The sequence below is a fragment of the Protopterus annectens genome, chromosome 5.part0, assembly GCF_019279795.1.
Source record: "Protopterus annectens isolate FY-2018-M chromosome 5.part0, PAN1.0, whole genome shotgun sequence".
In the NCBI taxonomy this organism is placed as follows: Eukaryota; Metazoa; Chordata; order Ceratodontiformes; family Protopteridae; genus Protopterus; species Protopterus annectens.
The window spans coordinates 855,529,760-855,538,872 of NC_056735.1; positions in this window are offsets into that span (position 1 = coordinate 855,529,760).

Genomic DNA, 9,113 nt, shown 5'->3' on the forward strand with positions numbered 1-9,113 from the left:
TACACACATATAACACACCTAACATCATTAAACTAATATAAAGGATTTATTCTTTACTTGTTTGCAAGAAATAAAGATACCTGTTTTAGGAAGAAGAGCAATGCCTGGTTAATGTAAGTTAAAAACAAAGTTAAAAGGTAGCACTGATCTTGAATAACAGATACCCAGTCTATGAAAACAGGAGCTATGGTCTCCCCTAATAGCTTGCTGTGGTGGCATGGTTTTAATTTAGATTATAATGGAGTAGAGTGAAAAATAAATCTAAACTAAGCTATTTAAGCTAGTACTACCTGGTTGCTTGTGGCAAGGGCACTAAAGTGGGAATGCGGTGCTAAATTCATAATTCATGACCTTTTATCAAGATGATACAGTGTCTAGCATACAGATTATGAATGGGGCAATATCATAGGTATGTGTGTGTGTGTGTGTGTGTGTGTGTGTGTGTGTGTGTGTAAACATCTTTTTCTCCCCATAAATATTTTCTATTATTAAATTCTTAGAATATTATTTCTTTGCAATTGTATCTTTATATGATGAGTTTTTTTAATGTCTCAAAATCTTTCTAAAGTATTTCTTATTATGTTTCAATATGTTTTACCACAAAATGGCCATTGTGTGGCCTGCCATGTTCACACTATCTTATTTTACTACTTTGTTCTCATTTCAAGTTCCCTTTATATGAGGCATATTAGACATAAGGATTTTTTTAAAACTAATAAGTAAACAGGATGGCAATAGAGTGAAATCACATGTACCTTACACAATATCTGGATGAAAGCTATATATAGGGCAAGGTGAAAATGATGTCTGTCCTGGCCCTATATGTCTCAACCTTCCTTCTCCAGATTATGAAACACTGCCTTTCATAATATGGAACAAATGGCAAAATGTGGAGCACTTACTAACCACTTACTAATGACTTCAACTTAGAACCTCACTGAATGGATAAAACACGTTACTTTCTACTTACAAAAATTATTTTCATGAATTAATATGGTTCAGTATTATTTATCATGAATATCAGTTTAAAAATTATTTGAACTTAATGTGTGCTAGACCCTTTCAATATAGAACTGCAAGGAGCATGGGCTTTTTAAGACTCAAAAGGAGGGACATTCCTTAGAATGAGGAACACTTGAGATATATACCTGAGCCCATGTTGTTAGGAGGGCATGGTCAGAATTATAGAAAAAGTGATGATCAGTCCCTGCAAGAAGTGTTCACAATCATCTGAGTGGTTGTGATTGTGATCACAGATACTTAAATACCCTTTAATCAGTGGCATGATGCTGTTTTAGGGGCCTTGCAAGGCTGAAAGGGGAATCAGCAATCTTTTAATCCCACCTGTTTAAATCATTTTAAAGACTACTTGCAGTTTAACGTGTTAGGAGCTGTAACAAGATGTTAGCATACCTAGAGCTGTTATGTAGATGCCATAATAATAATAGCCAGTCAAATGTAACTTCATCATAATACCCTTGTTACAATAGCGGAAGGATTTTTTCTTTGGTCTTAAACTGTTTGGAAGGCACCAAGTGGGAACATTGTCCAGGGTGCCAATTGAATACAGCACTGCTCTAGAACATAACACTTTTCACTTTTTAACTGAATTATCCTGGCACTGCATTCTACACATAGCAGTTCCAACCTATTTACAGTGGTCTTAAATTCTCAACAAAAGTAGTTGAGCTATATATGTTTAAGGCTATGAGTTTGTAGTTCCTCAACTATTGACAGATCACCCCCTTGCTTCCAGAGGTGTCAAAGCAGTAAATGTAAACCAGGAACCAGGAACTGTAAATTACACTTTGAAGAAATTTCAGCATTCATGCAAACTACTTCTGCTATTCACCAGGGAATGGGCTTAGAATAAGCACCCTCATTGATTCTTCTGAGTTTTTTGAAAGTATTTTTTTTTTAAGTTTTTAGCTTCTGGTATTTACGCCCTGCATTTGAGCAAGTTTTTGCTTGTTTGTGTATCGCACAGCACCAAGCACTGCCGCATAATTATTCACCATAGCTGGACAGATCATTTTGACAATTTTTCCCCTTAGATATAGCTGTAGTACATTAGTGTAGCCCTCATCTTTAGTACAACTCTGATCTAAGGATATATTGCTGGTGAGGTGTGACCTATTAAACCACCAGCCAAAATCCCGTCAGAAAAATCTATTTACAGAGCACTTCCTAGATCAGTCCTGAAAGCACCCAAACCTAACACTATGGACAGATGCACTATCCTTGTTTCTCCTGCCAGTATTGTTGACTTGGGTCACCTGAGACAGTGTAGCAATTGCCTTATATGTACACTGACAACTTTCTACTAATATTTCACTCTAGTACAGAGTGTGAGAGATGTATCTACACCAAGAATCTTGAATCCCTGATCTCTTGTACTCCAAACAGTCACACTGAAGAGGCGATCAACTCACCCACAACTACTCATGCACGTAGTACCACTACTCATACACGTAGTATGCATCCAACACATAAATCAACATACGTGAAGGTTATCTCAAAAAACTTACCAAAACACCAGAGACCTCCAAAACAAAAGACTGCTACAACTAACACAGATCCCACAGCACCCAAGACACATAGCAATACCAGTGTCTAACCTACCAAGACCTTAAAGCGTAACACTCAAAAATCTAATTTTCTTGTCATTGGAGACTCCATAGTGAGACACACGGATGTTCCATTCACTATGTTAGATAAGGAGAAAGTCATGGTCAGCTGCCTGTCCAGTGCCAGGATTCATCAGATCAGACATGCACGCATGTTTCTCATAACAAGTACCATTATAACTCTGTCATAGCTCATGATGGAGTGAACGACCTGAGACATACCTCACTGGCCTATATGAAGAGAGACATGATTGAGATATCCGAGTATGTGTCCCAGGCAGGTATATCCCTAGCCTTGAGCAGCATATTTCCCTCACCTGGAATGATGTCACAGCATAAACAAAAATGATCGATTTCAATAATTGGCTTAGTTTTTGGTGTCATTCAAAGGGAATCCAGTTTATGTCAACCTGGGATAACATGGTTGGCAAACCTTGCTGCTTTGCCAGAGATGGTTTGCACCTGGCACCACTAGGCTTTTGGCTGCTGGTAAAGGCTCTTGCCACCCCCATAGTGCCTTTTAGGCAAAGTTTCAAACCAAAATTGCTGACGTGAAAATTGCAAACCATAACAAAATTAGGGTTATGCTGCTAAATGTTAGGAGATTAAACCAAAAACTGCACACCCTGGAAGCACTTCTATCACTGGAGGGTAGATGTCTGTGCAGTCACAGAAACCTGGTTCAAGGCCTCAGACAGTACCCCGACCTTGCAAGGCTACAATGCCTTTCACACTTTCAGATTGCAAAACGAACATGTGAGAACCAAAGAAGGCAGTGTTTCTATCTATACTGGAGATAAATTCACTTTTTGACTAGTTAGACTGGACAACTCCATTACACAGAACAATGACTGGTGTTTTAGTCTTGATCTCAAACTGAATTCAAAGAAATGTATAATTATTCTCTTCATTTAAAACAATGTCCCTTCACACTATCAAATTAACAACAATACCCTATGCACCTATGAAGTGGTAAGGGATCTGGGATCACAATGCGACTTTAACTATGACCACCATGTGTCTATTGTAGTAAGGAAGGCTTTCTGCGTAGCATACTTGATTAGCAAAGGCATTGCCTCTAGAGCAAAGGAGGTTATAACCCCTCTATACTCGTCACTGATCAGGCCGATAATTGAGTATAAAACTCCTTTTGGTATGTACCATACAAAGCACCTGCATCAACTGGAGAGACCTCAGAGGTTTCTAACTAAGAAGATCGAGGGACTTCAGCATGTGTCTTAAACAGACTGACTAAAGTCCCTGTCACTATACTCAGTATTGTATAGACTTCTTAGGGGAGACTTATGCCTGGTTTACAGAACGATCTCCGACCCAAACCTAATGAATTTGCTAGACATCTGTAAATCAAACGGGACTAGAGGTACCCATTCAAGGGACCTAAATATGACCTGGGACTTGAATAGGACATTCCGGAGGGACAGATTTTTCTCCCAGTGACTGCCATGTCTTTGGAATAGGCTGCCAACTGATGTGAAGCAGAGCACTTCTATGACACTGTTCAAAAGGAACCTGGACGAGTGGATGGGGAACTATAAATTCTTACCAGGAATAGCACTCACAACCTGCCTGGACATAGGTAGTCATTAATAAATACAGTCCTGCGTATTGACCAGAGTATCTATGGTATTACATTGGGATGAAACAGCTAGGCTTGAAATGACCTCTGGGTCGATAGCCTAGTAACCTTCTATGATTCTATGAAGATATGTGTGTGTGTGTGTGTGTGTGTGTGTGTGTGTGTGTGTGTGTGTGTGTGTGTGTGTGTGTATGTGTGTGTGTGTGTGTGTGTGTGTGTGTGTGTGTGTGTGTGTGCTTAAGTGTTTATTTGCTCAAAAGTATTTCAGTTATATAACTTTTCTTCTTAAATTTGTGTTGTATGAAATGTTGAAATGTTCTTTCTTTTTTTCTTAAACCGAGGCACACATCTGTGTACATTATATTTCCTCACTTTTGTTGTATTGCTACCCATTGTTCTTTTTCATTATAGCAAACTAATACTTCATCAAAACCATAACCCATATGCATAGAAAATTTGTATTCTTCCTCTGTGTTGTGCATAAGTCTAAACACTATTGTCTATAAAGATGTTGCAATTAAAGAAAAGAATACTTCCAACAAGTGGATCACTCTTCAAACAAATATGGTTATCTGTGTGTAGTAATGTTTCTCTTCCTCTATGCAAAAAAAGGCAATGAGGAAAAGTTGTACATATTGAGATTTTTTTTCCTTTTTTTATTAAAAATAGATGATGCCCTCAAAAAGACTGAGGACTGCTTTTGTAAACAGTAGACAGTATCTGATTTAAGAAAATGCAGTTTCCTTATGCCTGTGGTATGTCATTCAGATGGCAAGAAAGACTTTTCAAAAGTACTTGTGAATTTATGATTCGAAAATGGCTTTCTCTTCGTGTAGTTCAAAGACTTCAAAGACACAGAATGGGAAGTTTTATCAAGGGAACAACAGGAATTACCCAAACCCAAGGTGGGGAGGTTATCAGAAGAGGGGCCGGACCAAGAGCTGGAGATCTTCAAACAGGGGTCACTGGAGGAAGACATAATCATAGAATTAGGTCACTATCCTGAAACCATTAAGTGTAGCAACTTTACTATATACAATTATAGTAGTCTAATAGTCACAGACGAATTCCTCTCCTTGTTCAAAAAGAGTTTACCTTTGTTACCACCCCAAGATACAACTTGGCTGACTCTTTAAATGAATTTAAGCGATTTATAAGAAAATTGAATTTTGACACCCAGTTCAATGATTGTTCACGTGATGATTATGTGAACAATAACAGGTTGAAGAAGAAATGCTTGGCTATGCCCACACCCAACATCATTGTTCAGGTTTTTTCTAATACCAGTGAATGTGACATCTATCATCAGTATGCATCAGGCAGTATGAGATCAAAGAAATACAACTTAAGCAAAGATGAATACCAATTACTGTAGGAGATTAAAAAGAATCACTCCATTAGGGTAATGAAGCGTGACAAGGGTAGGGGGTTGTTTTATCTGACAATTTAACCTATTCAGGTGAAATATTAAAAATTCTAAACCACACAAGCTCTTACATGTCAACCTACACCAATGAGGTAAATCTTTCTTACTTCAAAATAGACCAGTACCTGGAAGATAGTCTATTGCAACATGGTATGGATCTTGATATATACAACGTTTTAAAAAATCCCAACCCAATAATATCAGTCATGTTTGGAATCACAAAAATTCAAAAGAGTCTAATCAACCCTCCTTTTAGGCTAATTGTCTTAGCAGCAGGCTCCAAAACTTATCCGTTTGCAGTAATGGTGGATAGGATTTTAAAACCAGTGCAAGACTTAAACACCAATATGATTTGAGACACATGGGATTTTTTGGGAAGGTTAAAACCTGATTACTGAAACAAAGATATTATTTTTCTAACTGTCGATGCCATAGACTTAATCTCCTGCATCCCCCAGGATATATGGTAAGAATTGTTTTATGAGGCATTAATTGAATTTGATTTTTTGACAATGGGGCAAACTAGGCTATTAGTGGAATATATGGGAATAGTACTGGAAAACAACTACATTTGGTTTGAAAGTGAGATTTTCAAGCAGGCAAAGGGTGTAGCAATGGGGCCTGCATGTGCTCCATTTTTGCAAATGTAGTGATGCTGTCCTGGGAAGGGTACTATGTGTTTTCATCTGAATATCAAAAATGTATAAAACTGTATTTAAGGTTCCTTAATGATATATTTATTTTGTGGTCAGAGACGCTGGGATTATTCCAGAGTTTATCAGTTACATTAATCTGAATATACCCTTTTTAAGGTTCACCCACCAGATTGAGTTAAACCAAATCAACTGCTTACGTACTACAGTTATGAAAAATATTACAGGATTTTCATCCAATATTTTTAGAAAATTCACCTTCTCCAATAGCAATTTATATTACAATATTGCCCACCCCTTTACACAGAAGAAAAGTTTGGGCAAGGGCCAGTTTGTTACATTGACAGACATATGGTCTTGGACAGGAAATTATTTGACATGGATAGGGTCAAATTACAAAACATGTTCACTGAAAAACAATACCCGGTCTCCCTGGTTAGATCTATCAGTGACAACATCTCAAAAGGTAGGGAAAAAGATATTGTCCCCTTCTAGGTATAGGCCTTGACTCCCCTGGAACTGCCAATGTCAATTTAAATGAAGAAATTCCTCTAAGTAGTGAATCCACAGTGGTACAGTGGTAGCATTGTTACCTCACATCAAGAGGTTCTCCTGTGCGATTCTTGGCTGAAGTGCCTTCTGTGTGGAGTCTGCATGTCCTCCCCATGGTCAAGTGGCCTCCGAAAGACATGCGTGAATGGGCGTGCCTTCGTTGAAGCTTGGGCGTTGGGCTGGCAACTCGGCACCATAAAAAGTGACTGCCAATCATTAGCAGTCCAGAGTTCCACTGTGGTGACCCCTAACCGGGAAAAGCTGAAAAGACAAACAAAAACAACAACCTCTAAGTAGTTTGAATGGCATTGACCCCCCCCAACTAAGAGCCAGATCAGAATGACCTACCAACTAACTATTCTAGGGAGCTTATGTTACAGTATAACAAAGGATCCTGTATTGTGAAAGATATTATTAGTAAATATTGGGGCATTCTGACCAGGGATGATTAGCTGAGAAATATTGTTGGACCAAGACCTGTTTTTATTCACAAATGAGCTAGCAACATTAAAAACATTGTATAAATGAAGATCTCCTACACATTAACAAAAAGATGAAAAGGCACAAGAAAGTGTGGGAGTTGTAGTCCATGCAAATACATTCTAGAGTGTCAGCAAGCTCAACTTAACAATAGCCTGAAATCAGTTGTCCTTGCTCAAGATGGAAACTATTTAACAAAGGGGATAATATACCTGTTCTATCTGTTCAGCATTTCATGTTGGAAAAATGGAGAGACAACTAAGGAAATGGATATACGAACATAATTATAACATCCTAAAATGTACTCAAAAGAATGATCTTTATAGACACTCATTGGTATGTTCTGGTTTTAAACATTTTTTATTTATTATTCTAGAAAAATAATACATGACCCTAGGAGGGGGGGGGGGTTCATGGAAAGAATACGTTGAATTAAGGGAATTAATAAGGCATCTTAGGGTAATTGCATGGTGGTGCAGTGGTATAGTTGTTGCCTCACCGCAAGAGGTGCTCCCGTTCGATTCTCAGCTAGTGTGCAGGGAGTGCCTTCTGTGCGGAGTCTGCATGTCCTCCCCGCGGGTCGAGTGGCATTCCAAAAGACATGCTTAAATAGGCGTGCCTTCGCTGAAGGTTGGGTGTCGAACTGGCAACTCGGCATCATGAAAATCTACTGCCAATCATTAGCAGACTGGAGTTCAGCTGTGGCGACCCCTAACCGGGAAAAGCCGAAAGACAACAACAACAATAAGGCAGCTTAGGCTAGATTCAACAGACTTCCAAGGCATTAATGAATATATTTATTTAGTTCCAGTCTTAAAACAAAGAGCTAATAAGCTATGATGTGTTTTGAACAGTTCAAGTTGCATTTTTTTAAATATATACACATATTTATTTAATACCATATATTTATTTATTCATCCATATGTTTATTCAGCATTTTTTAAATTTTCATATGTTATTGCATTCATATTTTTATTCATCATATTTGGACTTTTTACTATATACTTTCAAACAAAACTGTTTGTTGTACCTTACATATTTAATATTTATCTACACAGTTTTTAATATGATTATATTAGAACAATAGTTTTATTTTACTTGTTTTTCAATAATATTTCCCTTTAAATAAGTGAGCTTTTCTAACTAATTAATTAATTAATTGATTAATTAATTAATATTAATTAATTAGTATTAATTAATTAATTAATCAACTACTGAAATATTATATAAGACATCACTGGCCATTGCTGTTATATTCTGATGAAGTCTGTGTTTTACTGTTGACGAAAAGCTACTTGTGAATTAAAGTCTTAATTTATTTTCTGCTCGTAGTATTCTTGGTTTATTTGATTGAGTAGGAGCTTCCTTTCTGGAGGTAGTTCAGGTGGAATTTACTTTTTAATTTTGCCTTGAAGATTTATAAAGTGCAGACTGGTTTCTAGTAATTAAACCCTACAGGAACTATTTTTAGTGAGAAATAAAACCTCAGGTTTGACTTATGCCTTGGTTGAAGGTGAGAGGTAGAGAGTGATTCCCCTAATAAAACACAGAGTATTTGTTATACACTAAGCATGATAGAGTAAACATAGCACAAATATGTAATTGAAATAATGCAGATTATGGGGATTTGGCATATAATACCATAATCAAATGAAATGGGGCTACCGATTCTTCTCATCACCCTTCTTTGTATTCTGCACTATTCTAATCGTGTTGAATTTAGCCATTTGACTTTCTCCTGGAGACTTGAATTCCACCTTAATTATGAATTTAATGAA